The sequence below is a fragment of the Emydura macquarii genome, unplaced genomic scaffold (assembly GCF_026122565.2).
Source record: "Emydura macquarii macquarii isolate MOO-44397 ecotype Brisbane River unplaced genomic scaffold, CSIRO-AGI_Emac_v2 contig_1477, whole genome shotgun sequence".
NCBI lineage: Eukaryota > Metazoa > Chordata > Testudines > Chelidae > Emydura > Emydura macquarii.
The window spans coordinates 21384535-21399358 of record NW_027131614.1 but is presented as its reverse complement, the minus strand read 5'-3'; the positions used below and the strand labels follow the sequence as shown (position 1 = coordinate 21399358).

At 44.9% G+C, this 14824-nt stretch overlaps 1 protein-coding gene across 1 annotated transcript in view; it reads right to left on the bottom strand.

Moving 5' to 3' along the window:
- RB1CC1 (RB1 inducible coiled-coil 1) overlaps positions 1–14824 on the bottom strand; it is a 167548-nt gene that overhangs the window by 117259 nt on the left and 35465 nt on the right. The gene's annotated exons all lie outside the window — the stretch shown is intronic.

Below are 14824 nucleotides of genomic sequence, written 5' to 3'. Positions count from 1 at the left end.
TTGATCTTCAGGAAGGCACTCTTTCCCAACACTGCTTATATTTTGGAACTTTGCACCTTTATGCTTTCAAAAAGCACTTCTAGTTAAAGAAACACCATCTCAGAAGAGCAAAGTTACTAAACACTTCTTACACAAATAGGAGGGCTCTTCTTGCATTCAGAACCTCAGGACCTGCACTGAAGCCTGGATCTCTCAAGTGAAGAAAATTGCGCTCAGAGGAGAGAAAACAGTGAACTGGTATTTTGTAACATTTTTAGACTGTTATTCCAGTTGTACTAAGAGGCCCTGAAGTATGTATTTGGCAATTTCCCACTAGCCTTTTAAAATTTTGGGGAGGTATTTCCTTTTATTTAAGCTTGGTAGATTTCGATTTTTCAATATATATAATTTCAATAGATAATATCAATGTTTACTTTTAAGCATTTTCTACTTTTATCTGTTTGCATTTTCACATTTGCAAGAAGTTACTGGAATCAAGCAAGGGTGGGATCAGACAACTATGTGAGGACAGTAGATGTTGAGCTTCAAAATGTTAAAGCTTAACACACAAAATTGTATGTCACTATCACGTGTAAAAGAACCCAGTTACCTAGCTTTGGTAACTGTTGTTTTTTTAAGTTGTGTTGCTCATGTCCATTCTAAGTAGGTGTGCACGCACCATATGCGCAGTTGTCGGAAGCTTTTTCCCTTAGCAGTACCCATTGGGTGGGTGCAGGTGCCCCCTGGAGTGGTGCCTCCATGGCACCATATACAGGGCTCTGCCCACCCACCACCTCTTCTGTTTCTTCTTGCCAGCTGACTTCAAACAGAGGGGAGGGTTGGTGGGTATTGGAAGGGACATGAGCAACACATCTCGAACAACAACGTTTATGAAAGGTAAGTAACCATTTTTTCTTCTTAGAGTGCTTATGTTGATTCTAAGTAGGTGACTCCTGTAGTAGAAAGTGAGAATCTGAGACATGAGGCCTAGTATAACGGGCCACATATGATGCCTGAGGCCTGAGCTAAAGTAAGTCAAGCCCTACTGTTATAAGGCAAAGTTAGCAGAAGTCAAGCTGTGAATGCTGTCAGACTCTCAGTAACTGGCAAGAACAAAGCTGGTATTACAAACACACATTCCAAAGAAGTACTAGGCACAAACACATTCCAAACATCCCAATACCCCAAAAATAATGAGGGCTTATTGACTTCTCCAAATGACACTATAATTGATAAAAATGTCTTGTTAATATGATGAATAGAATAGAGATGTTTTGACCAAACCATCTGGTACAAGGTAAGGGGTGGTGTTTTACTACGTCAGAGGGTGGCAACTACACGTCAGAGGAATAATACGCAACTTGTTTGTATCAGTGTATAAAAAAAAGAGGGTCTCAGAGGAAGCAGCTTGGACCAGCCGAGGGGGAAACGGAAAGTCCCGCCATTTATTGTGCTGATCCATTGTAACAAGCATACATGTGTTAGTGGTTCTGTAGAGTCTGCGGGATACTAGGACAGTACTTTGTCTACAATAAACCTGGCCTGGCAGCTTCGTTACTGAAACAGATCCCTGGTCTTACTGAATAATCCAATGGAGTGGTTTCTCAGGTACTAGTGCAGAACTGGGACAGCATACACACTGGGAGAACACACACACAGCCAACAACTGACAACAACTCCCACGCTGACCACAGGAGGAGAGTCAGAACTCACAGAATCGCTGACTGAAGCACTGTTCTGCTGAATGTTGCATCATCCCTGACCTTTTTGGGTGATGGCATAATATGAGGTGAACACGTGGATCGATGATCATGTTGCAGCCCTGCACATCTCCTGTGTAGAGACATGCGCCAGGAACGCTGCCCAGGATGCCTGTGTCCTCATGGAAATGCACTGTCAGTGCTGGGGCTGGCACCTTTGCCAGGTCATAGCAAGTCCCAATGCAGAACTTGATCCATGATGAAATCCTCTGGGATGACACCAGAAGACACTTTATCTTGTCCACTACTGCAACAAAGAGTTGGTTTGATTTACAAAATGGTTTTGTCCTTTCAATGTAGAAAACCAGTACCTGCCTGACAGCTAGCTTCATTCCTTGCTATTGGCATGCAGCTTAGAGAAGACTACTGAGAGGAAGAGGTCCTGGCTCATATGAAACTGGGACACCACCTTAGGGAGGAAGACCAGCTGCAGTTGTGACTGGACCCTGTCCTTATGGAACACTGTCTGTGGAGGTTCGGATGTCAGAGCTTTGATATCCTAGCTGAGGTTATCACGACCGGGAATGCCACCTTCCATAAGAGACAGAGGAGCGAACACATTGCTGAGGGCTCAAAGCGGGGCGGGAGGGGTAGTAGCCTGGAGAGCACCAGGTTAAGGTCCCATGTGGTATTGGATGGCAAATTTGGGGCTATAGCCTGTCCAGGACCTTCAGAAAATAGGTCACCATCAGATTAGCAAAGACTGATCGACCATCCACCTCAGGGTGGAATGCAGAGATAGTCACTAAGTGAACTTTTAGGGAGAATACTGCCAAACCTAGCTGCTTCAAGTGCAGCAGATAGGCCAAGATTAAAGGTATTGATGTTTGCATCGGAAAGGTGCCCTTCTGCATTGCCCAAATCAAAAATCTCTTCCACTTGGCTAACTATGTAGCTTTGGTGGATGTTTCCTGCTGCCAAGAAGGACCTCCCTAACAGGCTCCAAGCATATTGCTTCTATTGGGTTTAGCCATGAAGTTTCCACACTGGGAGGTGGAGAGATTTGAGGTTGGAATGCTGGAGGTGGCCGTGGTTCTGGGTGATTAGGTCCAGAACCAAGCATCAGGCAATAAGAGCAGCCACCGACAGTTTCAGTAGCCTTGTGTACCAGTGTTGTCAGGGCCGGGCTGGGGCTATCAGTATGACGGATACTCCCTCCTCACCTTGAACAGGACCTTGTGAACAGGAGGGAAGGGCAGGAATGCATAGAGCAAGTGGTCTACCCAGGGAAGGAGGAATGCGACTGATCGAGCCCGGGCTGTGGTTCAGGAATGAGCAAAGTTGCTGACACTTCCTACTGAGTCTTGCTGCAAACAGATCTACCTGGGGAATTCCCCACTGCTAGAAGATGCTGCTCACAATGTCTGGGCAAACAGACCACTCATGTTTGCGGAAGTATCTGCTGAGATGGTCCGCCAGCTCCTTCTGAGATGCCAGCAGGTAAGACGCCTCTAGGTGTATGAGTGAGCTATGCAGAAGTCCCACAACTTAAGAGCTTCATGACATAGGGAAGAGCAGCATGTGACCACTAGGTTGAGAACCCCTGATATAAAACATCACTATTTTGTCTGTCATAACCGATATGCATTTGCCTTCCAAATGGGGCTGGAAGGTTTGCTAGGCTAAACAAACTGCTTTCAGCTTCCTGACATTGATGTGAAGTAAGAGCTCTGTTCAGGACCAGAGACCTTGAGTCCTGAAGGTCTCTAAACATGCTCCCCACCCCAACGCTGATGCATCCGTGACTAGAGACATCAAGGGCGGGGGGCCTGGAGAAGGATACTCCTGTGCCTACTGATTGAGGGTTGAGCCACCACAAGAGGGATGTGATAACCCGAGGGGAAAGTGAAACTATCTTGTCCAGTTGTTTCTGTTTGGTCAGTATGCTGATGCCAGCCAAGCCAGGAGAGGTCTGAGCTGCAGTCTCGGCTGCATGCACATACATGATTCAGTGTGCATGTGGCTGAGAAGCTTCAAGCAACTCCGCGCCATTGTGGTAGGAAAGCGTCTGAAGTCCTCCATGATGGATCAAATGGTCTGGAAGCAAGACACTGGTAGAAATGCCCCGGGCAGAGCAGAGTCTAAGACAACTCCTATAAACTCTATCCTCTGGGTGGAGGACAGGGTTGACTTGGGAATGTTCAGCTATAGATCCAATCTGCCAAATGTTGACCATATCAGGGTCATATAAGCCTCTACCTGTGCCCTGGATTTGCCCTTGACAAGCCAGTTGTCTACATATGGGAATACCTGTACCTGCTGTCTCCTCAGGAAGGCAGTGATAACTACCATGGACTTAGTAAACTATCGAGAAGCCACTGACAGGCCGAAGGGAAGGACTGTAAATTGGTAATGGGTGTGGTTTACCATGAATCTGAGGAAACTTCTGTGGGATGGGACTGATATATGAAAGTACGCATCCTTCAAGTTGAGGATGGTGTATCAGATCTAGGGAGGGAATGATGGCAGCCAAAGATCTGCAAAATTTCAGTTTCTTCATGAATTTGTTTTGCAGGTTGAGAATGGGTTTGAGACTTCCTTTGGGATTAGGAAATATTGGGAGTAGAATTCTTTTCCCCTTAACTCATGAGGAACCTCCTCCACTACGCTTGCACCTCCTATATAAGAAGTTGCTCGTGAGAGGGGTCCCTGAAGAGGGATGGCGAAGGGGGATGAAAGGGAGGGGAGGAACAGAACTGTAGAGAATATCCCATTTCTACCATGCATAGCACCCACTGGTCTGTGGTTACCTGGTCCCACACGTGATAGAAATGGATATATGATTAAAAAAGCAGAGGTAAGGATCCAGGATCTGGCCTGGTGTGTTGCTCTCGGGCGCACCCTTAAAACGGTTGTTTGGGGCTGGAGGACTGTCACACCGAACCTCAACATTGATTGGAAGGGGGCTGAGGTGTCCTACAGCTGGTATTCCTGCCCCACTTCCTAGAGTAGTCCTGCTTAGGATAAAACCATGGGGGAGGTTGGGCCTTAAAGCTCTGAGGAACTGGTGTATAAAGGACAAAGGACTTCAACGTTGCCGTAGAATTTTTCAGGCTCTGGAGCTTGGAGTCCGTCTGCTCCAAAAATAACCCCAAGCCTTCAAAAGGCAAGTTTTGTATTGTTTGTTGGACCTCTGGGGAGGCCCAACACCTGTAGCTATGAACTCCTTCTCATGACAGATGACATTGTTCGAGTGCCCAAGTTGACCACATCCAGGGCAGCCTGCAGAGAGGTCCTCGCCACTGCCTTGCCCCTCTCCTCCTCCACAATAGCTGCAAACTCCAATCTGAAGTCAGGCAGAAGTAGCTCCTTGAACTTCAACATGGTGTTCCATGAGTTGAAGTGAAAGCGACTCAAGATTGCTTGCTGGTTCACAATACAAAACTGTAGCCCCCTGGTGGAGTAGACCTTTCTGCCGAAGAGGTCCAGTTTCTTTGAGTCCTTGGACTTGGGTGATGGGCCTTATTGCCCCTGCCTCCCTGTCTTGTATGCAGCCACCCCTACCAGCGATCCTGGATATGGACGAGTGAAGAGGTACTCATGGCCATTTGAGGATGCAAAGTATTTTCTTTCTATCCCCTTAGCTATAGGGGGCACATAAGCGGGCATCTACCACAGAGTTTTGGTAATAGCCTGGATGGTCTTTATGAGAGGCAACTTTTGAGGGCCTTCCCAGAGCTAAAACATCATGAGTCCACTGATTCCATCTTCTACCTGGAGGCCACTGATTCCATGTCTTCTACCTGGAGGCCTAGGTTCTGAGCCACTCTCTGTAACAGTTCCTGGTCGGCTCTGTTGTCCATGGAGGGGTGAAGCAACTGAGGTTCCTGCCACTGCGTCATCGGGAGATGACGATGATGACACTCAGAGCAGAGGGTGGGCCCTCCTTGGCCCTCAGGATCACAGATTTCTCCATGCATGGAAATATCATGCTTGGTGCCGGGGTCATCCCTGGTGCCAATCCCCGTGTCACACTTTTCACCTGCTTTGGTGCCCGCTTCATTGCCACACAGTGATAAGCGACCCTCAGTGGCAAAGGGACCCACCCTTCTGAGGCAAAGAATTGAGACCCTCTAGGATAGGACCCCGGGTCTGGTAGTATGCCCACAGAATCCAAGAGAGCTATTGCGCAGGCCCCATGAGAGGCGCTTGTCCTGTCTCCTGTCTGTAGCGGTGCCACTTTGACAAATGCCAGCTATGCTTGGACATATATGACTCTGCCTCTGAATCCAATGACCGTGACTCCGAACCTGGAGACCATAACAATACCAAGCAAGATAGTGCCAGAGAGTAATGCCGTGGAGAAAGCGACTAGTGCCACATCATGCCCGGTTTGCTCTAAACGGCACCATGCTTCGCTGCAAGGCCGGAGATCTTATGTCTAGTGCTCCCTCTGGTCTGGCGGGAGACTGCTGTTCCATCATGGCTATCAGGTCCCTAGATGCCTCAAATGTGTCCGGGGTGAAAAGGAGATACAATTCTTCCACTGGCTCTCCCTTACGGGGGAGTCCACTGGCATCGGACTCAATGGACCTCTCTGTGGGCCAAGAGTCGACAGTGCCACCTCCAGAGAGGTAGGTGCAGGGTGTCCTGGCAAGGATGCACACCGTTAGTGTGGTCCCTCCCCACTGCCTTCACTGTGTGTGAACACTCTCTATCAGTCTTCTTGAGCCTCTTGAGAGACACCGGAGAGTGGGAACAGTGCTGGGTTGTCTATTGCTGGGGAATGCTGGTGCCAGGATTCTCTCAGGGCCGAGTCCTTCTTCAGCACCATAGACTCTCTAATGGAGGCTGGCGCACTCCGCACTGAGGTAGTAGGTTTCAGGTCCGAGTGGCCTTGGGCAAGTTGGGGACAGAGAGCTGCCTCCATGAAAAGGTGTTTAAGTCTAACCTTCTTCTTCTTCAAGGTCCTAGAGCAGCATCCCTTGCGAATCTTACAACGATCGGTCTGGTGGGATTCACCCAGGCACTTCAGGCAGGATTTGTGTGGGTCGCCCTTTGACATAAGTTTATGGCAATTCCCATACAGTTTGAACCCTTGGGATTGAGAAGTGCCCCGGGTTCCTGGTGGAAGGAAACTGGTGGGTGGAACCTCCCCCAAAGAAAACTTTTGCTAATTATTAATAACTAACTCTACTCTAACTATTTGCAGGAAGCACAGTAGAAGACTACTGGGGAAAATGCTTGCCAAAGCAAGAGAAGATAGAGGTTCCAACGACCATCACAGTCGGTAAGAAGGAACTGAAGAAGCAGTGGGGCGGCAGGGCCCTATATATGGCGCCATGGAGGTGACACTTGAGGGGGTGCCTGCAGTGACCCAATGGGTAACACAGGGGAAAAACCTTGCGACAACTGTGCACACACCTACTTGAAATCGACATGAGCAAGCACTCGAAGAAGAATAAAGTAAATAGCCTTAAATCAAACTCTTGTACGTTTTCAGGCAGCATTTCTCTTATTTTGTCTATCTAAATTTTGATCAGCAACAGTAATATGTTTTCAGTTGGTGTGTATGGTGAAATCAACATTTACCCACATGTACCAAAAAAATATAGTCCTTCCAAGCCTACTTTTATTGCAAGATATATATTAATTGGAAAATTTAAGTGTGGCAAATTTCCTACCCACTGAGTAAGTTGGATTCAAGCTTTAGAGAAGTCCATCTTTCCAATGCGTTCTAGCCTCTCCTTGGAATTCCTTAATTTCTTCTTTAGCACTGTTAATAAAAATATATACTAACAGAATTTTAAGTCTTTTGGCTCAACTTTCTGTTCCTAATTCTTCTTGAACCTTTCACAACAGGTTAAAGTTTTCTCATACTTGTAAATTGGTGATTATCATCTGCAAGGTTTATTTTCTTATTCGCTCTTAAATTTTAAATTGAGGAGCATTTCATCTCATCTTTCTCTCATTTTGATGAGAGTTTCTCACTTTTTCTTAAGAGCAGGCAGAGTTTCCCCAATTTAGTTTTAATTCTGAACAACTTATAGTTTCATCATCAATTCAATCTCTTAACAAATGGTTAGAATATTCTAGTTTATTTTAAACATAGTCCCAGATACTTCAAAACATTAACAAGAGTGCTAATGCTTACTAATAAGGTCTTCTAACAGCACTTGAACTGCTCAATCTTCATATAACATTTCTCGATTTTCTAGAACGTGTACAATAATTTTATACACTAAAATCTCTACGTTTTGTTAGTAAAAATATCTTCTATGTATATGAACTTGGGCAACTATATTTCACAAAAAAAAATCTACTTTATTACAAAAAAGCTGTGTTTGTACACCTTACAATGTGATTTAGCTTTAAGGATTTATTGTTCCCGGGATGGCTAAGACATTTGTGTACACTTTTCTTCATCTTATCAATTAAGATGTTAATTAAGAATTAAGATGTTAATTAATGTTGTGAGATCACTTATATTAATTTATTCCTTTGTACATTGCTAAGAAGTGCATTAATGGTTGTCATGGAACCATGATGTCTAGTTTGCTCGAAGATAAGAAATTTTCCCAAAACTATTTTAGATGTTTATTTTGGAGTCACTCAGGTATATGGTCTCACTTTGCTGGCTAAGATTTAGTTTTATAGCTTCTTTATGTAGGATCTTGATTCTTTTAGCAAGGACAAAGAGAAACCCAAATGTAGCATTATTTGTGTAGGTTTCTTTGTCACTTATCAGGAGATGAACTGCAACATATGTTTTGATACTGAGTATATATTGAGACCTTTTGGTATGTTATATATCTTATTTCTGAGTTTTAGTGTTTTAATTTAATACAGACTTATTCAAAGTGTTAAAAAAAATCTACACAAAGAAGGGGGAGGAGGACAATGAAATGTGTAGAGATGTTAAGAGACCTCTGGATTTCCTCCCCCCCACTTACAACCAGATATTTCCTCTTAAAGGTAACAAGATAACATTCATATAGTTAAAAGATCAGGATGCACGAAAAAAAGATAATGAAACCATCTAAAGCATCTGAGGACTCTACCGTAGGTAACTTGGCCTAAAAATCAGACTTGTTAGGTTTTAATGCAAGAATGTATTATTTAACTGTGACCTATTTCATTGTATCATTATGACTTCTAAAATAAAAATATCAAAATTTCATATTCAGGGGCCAAAATCAGACCCTACAAGCACCACAACATGAAAGGCATATTTTACTAATGAATGACCAAACATTCTGTATGAAAATATCAGAATTTAGAACAGCACCTTTCCAGAACGGAACTGTACTCAGTGATCTACGCACACTGTATTTCAGAAATTTATTTGAGAATGAACAGAAACATTCTGAATGTTAGCAAAACTAAAGTCTTACAAAATGTACAAGTACACAAAGTATATTCTACCAAAATTCCATTTTAAAGTTTAAAACATATAGCTATCCTATCTTAATTCATGCCTTTGTTTTTCTCATCCTCCTGTTTATTCTATCATAATGTTGTATTTCATCAAATTATGTGTGTTCTAGAGCAGGCATTATCCTATTCTTTTTGTACTATGGGGCCCAACCCCAATAGATGCTGCAATACAAGTAATAAATATCACCCCCAGTTTAAACTGTTCCCTGGCACCATTGTTTATCATTGGTAGCAGGAGATAATGTTTTCAGACACAAACTATAAATTATATTTCATTAGGAAAATGGCATGGCATGTGAAATATGACCTGCAAACTATTACAGACACAGCAAGGGATTTCTACATTCCCCAAATAATTAGTACAGGGAAAATACTTAATCAAATATTGGATCCCTAAACAGATTTTAATATATTACTTTAAAAGAATTGCTAACTAGTGCCCATACTCCAAAATATGTCACTGTACAACATTTTTAATAAGTTTAAGTAACGGAAGGTCAAATCCTGGTTCTCTGTGCAAAGACATGGCAAATAGATGTCGTGCATAGAATTCTCAACAGGGCCTTTGTGACACAGCATCCTCACTTCCATCTGGGTGTGGAATGCAGAAACAGTCACAACTCTCCTTCTATAGGAGTATTAGGGGATTGTACAGTGACTAGTCACATTTCCACCCTGCCCCCTAGTCTGTTCTTGAACTCCCCTTCATGTTTCTTCAAAACTGTCACCATGAAAAACTGCTCTGCAAAGAACATGGTTACAGAATCCTTCTTCACAATCTCTGAGGGCTGTACTATCACGAAGCAGTCACCAGGGTTTCATTATATTTATGATCTTCCAATCGCAGAGGGGATTATGGGATTTTCCCAAGAGACAGATCTTGCTGACATGAGCTGTCCAGTGCACAAATCTATAATATCCAAAGACAAACTGTAGGACAAAATGAACTGTGGAGAAGGGGTCTGAAAGTTTATTCATTCCCTTTTAACAATATTATCTAGCTCTTATACAGCACTTTTCACCCATTGATCTCAAAGCAGATTACAAAGGAGGTATCATCTTCATTTTACATATGGGGAAACTGAGGCACTGGGAGGTGAAATGACTTGCTCAAGGTCACCCAGAAGGGCTAGTAGCAGAGCTGAAAATACACGACCAGGTTTCTAAGTCCCAGCACAGTGCTCTCCTTAAATGCTAATCTTTTTTTTAATCTGGAATAATTTGAAGTAAGATTCCTTAAGTTTTACAGATACGATTCTTTTGCAAAGCAAAGCAGCAACATGGCCTCAGATAAGTAACCACACCATTTTACCCTTTTATTGGCGATTAACAGAAGACTGCCAATAAAAGGTGCATACAACACATGTTCATCTTTCTTGGATCCTTTGTATACGTGATCAGGACCTGTAAAACACATTCTGAAATATCGGATTTCCTACAAGACAGAATAATTGCCACCAGTAACTAACTCTTCCGAATAGGATCTACATTATGTACTTGTGGATAAAAATAAAGGATTGCGGCAGTAAATAAAATATTGCACATATTGTCATAGGTTATTAGTATCTCCTTCAGATTAAAGAAAAATTAATCTGACTGATTTTTATTAAAATTATAATCACTTGCAGACTCTCTCAATGCAAGGATCTGTCCAGAAGAAACAGAACCATTTAAGCAGCACACACTATGTGGTTTGGTCCGTTATCAAAGCTAAAAACAGGAACCACAACTCCAGAACTTAAAGAACTTAAAGAACTGCTTATAGAGGGAAGGAAATTTAGGAGTAGAGAGTGATGAGGGACTCAGCTCCCTGCCAGTCTTACACTACTACTCCATATCCTTTGTCTAATTCCCTCCTGCATGAAGCAGGGACATGCAGACCATCGTAATTACTACAGTCCTTTATGAGTAATACCCCCCTTTACACAGTACTAATCAAAGTGGGGAAGAAATGTATATGGATGTCAGTCTGGTTGTCTTCAATAATATTCAAATATCTTATATAGCCCTTATATTACCTGAGCACCTTACAATTCATAAATTTTATCCTCACAACAACCCTGTGATGTACAGAAGTATTATCCACTTTTTTTACAGATAGGGGAACTGAGGTACAGGATAGATTAACTCAGTGTTTCTCAACCTTTTAAGAAGCAAGTACCCCCTAACTTCTAAAAACTTTAATAATTATCCCAACACTCAATTTTCCACAGGATTTTATATTTACAGACTAATGTGAGCCATGTTGGAAGAAGGGCTGAGTATATAAGGCCGTGATATGACAAATTTCAGATCTACTGTGGGTAGGGTTACCACCTTTATACCTGGGGTGCACAACTCAAGTATGTACCTGGGCTAGAGGTGATGTTGGCCAAAGCTAGGAGGCTTTGAGCAGCATGCTAATGCTGGGGAATATAAAGCACTGTGCCAAATTTTTTGCCATAGATTTGAGAGAAGGGGTGAGAGAGAGACAGGAAAAGAGGCAACTGGTAAAATCCGGGGCTGTCATAGAGCAGTGAAATTGACACTTTTTCTGGGCACTGGGCTTTGAGCCAGGGAGGGGGGCTGCCACCTGGCAAGTTGCAGGTGGCTGTTGCCTGGCTGCCAGCCCAGGAGGTGGGCGACTGCCACACAACCCGAGCTGGGGCAGAAGAGGCTTCTGCGCCGGCTGGGACCCAGGGATGTGGGCAGATGGCTGCTGCCCATCTTTAAGCCGGGGTGCGGGAGGCTGTTCCTGGGCTTGGAGCCGGGGTGTGGGTGGCTGCACCCAGCTGACAAGATGCAGGAGGCTGCCACCGGGCTCCCACCTGGGACCCGGCAGGAAGCGGGGGGCTGCTGCCCGCCTCCCCCAGAAGCTAGCAGCTGCCGCCTGCCTCCCAGCTCAAAGCTGGGACCTGGCGGGAAGCAGGCGGCTCTCACCCGCCTCCCCTAAAAGCCGGCACTGCCTCCTGCCTTCCTGCTGGGACTGGCTGGGAAGCAGGCAGCTGCAGCCCGGCTTCCCAGGACTGTGGCAGCTGCAGCCCGGCGGGAAGTGGCTGGCTGCCACGCGCCTTTCCGAAAAGTCGGCAGCTGCCGCCTACCTCTCAGCTGGGACCGGACAGGAAGCAGGCGCTGCCCCCAGAAGCTAGGGGCTGCTGCCCTCCTCCCAGCGGGGAACTGTGACTGGGCGGGAAGTGGGGGGGCTGCCACCCACCTTCCCCAGGAGCCAGGGGATGCTGCACATCTCCCAGTTAGGAGCTGGGACTGGGTGGGAAGCGGGCTGCTGCTGCCAGGCTTCCCCAGAAGTCAGCAGCTGCCACCCGCCTCCCCTTCACTCTATTTTTACCCGAATACCCCCTACCTGTGTCTCACAAGGTTGAGAAACTATGGATTAAGTGACTTGCACAGTGGAAATTTATGGCTGACCCAGGAAACCTCATTACTCCCTCATTACACAGGTGCAACCATTCCACAACCTGCTCCACAGGGATACCAGGGTATATATCTTAATAGTCACATCCTCATTTTCCCCTTAACCTTTCTCCAAACTTCCTCCATGTGGCTTCAAAGAACCATCATTGTCCTAGTTCAGTGACCTACCCAGTAAGTCAGGGTTTCTGGATCACCAGAATGAGTCAAAGGATCACGGGACTGACTGATGTCAGCTCCTTGCTCAGGGCATTGAGACTAGATGCTTAGGGTCACAGCACCATTGAGATTTGGCTCAGCCAACTTTCCATCATCATGAGGAGACAGCAGCAGCTGGGCAAAATCTGAGTGAATGTCCCTGTGCTCATACACACCAGGTTGCAACACTATGTACAAATATTTGTCCCAGCCACCCCAACCCCACCATCAGGGGGGCTGGCTGGTCCAAATAGGTGTACTTTGTGTTGGGGCTAGGCCACACCTGAACAGCGCTGAAACCCCAGACGTCACAACTCCCAGAGCAGGGTGCCAATCCCAGGCAGACCCATGGAAGAGGAGATGTGAGGGAGTGGTTGGTGTCACATTCTCCAGTAAGTATCCCTCCACCATGTACTCCTAACCCCACAGCCAGATGACACCTCACCTTCCATACCCTGTCCTGACCCCCCAGTTTAGACCCTCTGATGTACCCCTACCACACAGCCTGGTGACTCCCCTCTGTCATACTACCTATCTGCTGGCTGACCAACTTCCCAAAATCTTTCCCCACTGCATCCCCAACTTCTTCCCCAAATCCCAAATGGGGTCTGTGTTTTTGGGGGGAACTATCGGTTTGCCATCCCTCCTCAGCCCCTTCTGCCCTGAAAGTCCTTCCCCAGCACTACCCAAACTCCCAACTCCTTCTGCACTACAATCCAAGATCCTCAAATCCCACCCCCAACAATATGCCCCCCCATAAAATGTGGGGGGAGCTGTGTGGGTTTTTGGGTGGATTTCAGCTCACTCCTGCCAGTTGCAAGTGGGGCATTCTTAGCTATTCATCTCTGTTCAGAACATCTGTAATCTGAGATCTGAGCCTTTCCCACCCTATGGACCGTGTGTGTGTGTGTGTGTGTGTGTGTGTGTGTGTGTGTGTGTGTGTGTGTGTGTGTGTGTGTGTGTGTGTGTGTGTGTGTGTGTGTGTGTGTGTGTGTGTGTGTGTGGGGGGGGGGGGGGAGGGAGAGAAGAAGACAAGGGGCCTCTCTCTCGGGGGGTAGTCTCTGGGTCACCACAGCCCATCAAGACTTACAAGTGGGTTCTGGGTTTAAAATAAAGGTTGGAGTACCACTGCATTAAGCCACCTTTCCTCCCCCAGGGAGATGGAAAATTCCCCCTCTTCTCTCCAAACTTGAGGTGAGAAAGTAATGTGTATGTGGGGGCAAGAAGGCTTCATTCTCTTCCTTGTCCCCAGAAAGTTAAAGGTAAGTTTGGTCCCATTTGACCAAAGATTTGTCCATGTCCTCTCTCCAAGGACATATCAATGTCAGGTTATTAAAGTCAATTAAAAAAGTTCTTTGAGGATTGACAAATTAGCAGGCAAGGGAAGACACTGTCTTCCATATTGGCGACAGCATCAAGCTCAGCACATCCCCAACACAATTCCCATTAATACAGCTTTGTGATATTTAGCACTTTTACTTAAAAAACAGTTGGCAGTTTATTTTGGACTGCACCAAACGTGTCAGTCACCAGAACTGAGATCCTTTCAGTGACAAGGCAGACAACCTATTAAAATCCTACTGAAAAGAAGGATTTGTATTATCATTATGTATCAAGTTGGATCTGCCTATTATATGTGGTACAAAACATCATCCAATGTCTGGAGACTTCAGCAGTTACCTGTGTACAATGAAGATTATAACATTTTTATCTCACTTCTACATTGCTTTCATTTTCATTTAACCTCTACTAATACGAAGAGAAGCAATCAGTCCAGATATTGAATGCAGTGTTCCACATTCCTGAACCTGGTCTACATAGTTGTCAATACTATGTACTTCATCTGAAAATGCCTTTGCTGTCGGAAACATTCATTTCCCATCTATACTAATGCACTAATTTAGAGAAGTTCAAAACAGAACTCAGAAAGTTTTAAGTAAGTAAGTAGAAAACTAGCACACGACAGGTACCCAAAGAACCAAAATCTATACAAACTTTTGGGAAATGAGGCTTAGTTCTATTAACCCCTCCAAAATTTAGATAGGAGATTGAAAAGATATAATTTTTAAAATTGTAACCACTAGGTTTCTATTTGGTTTAAT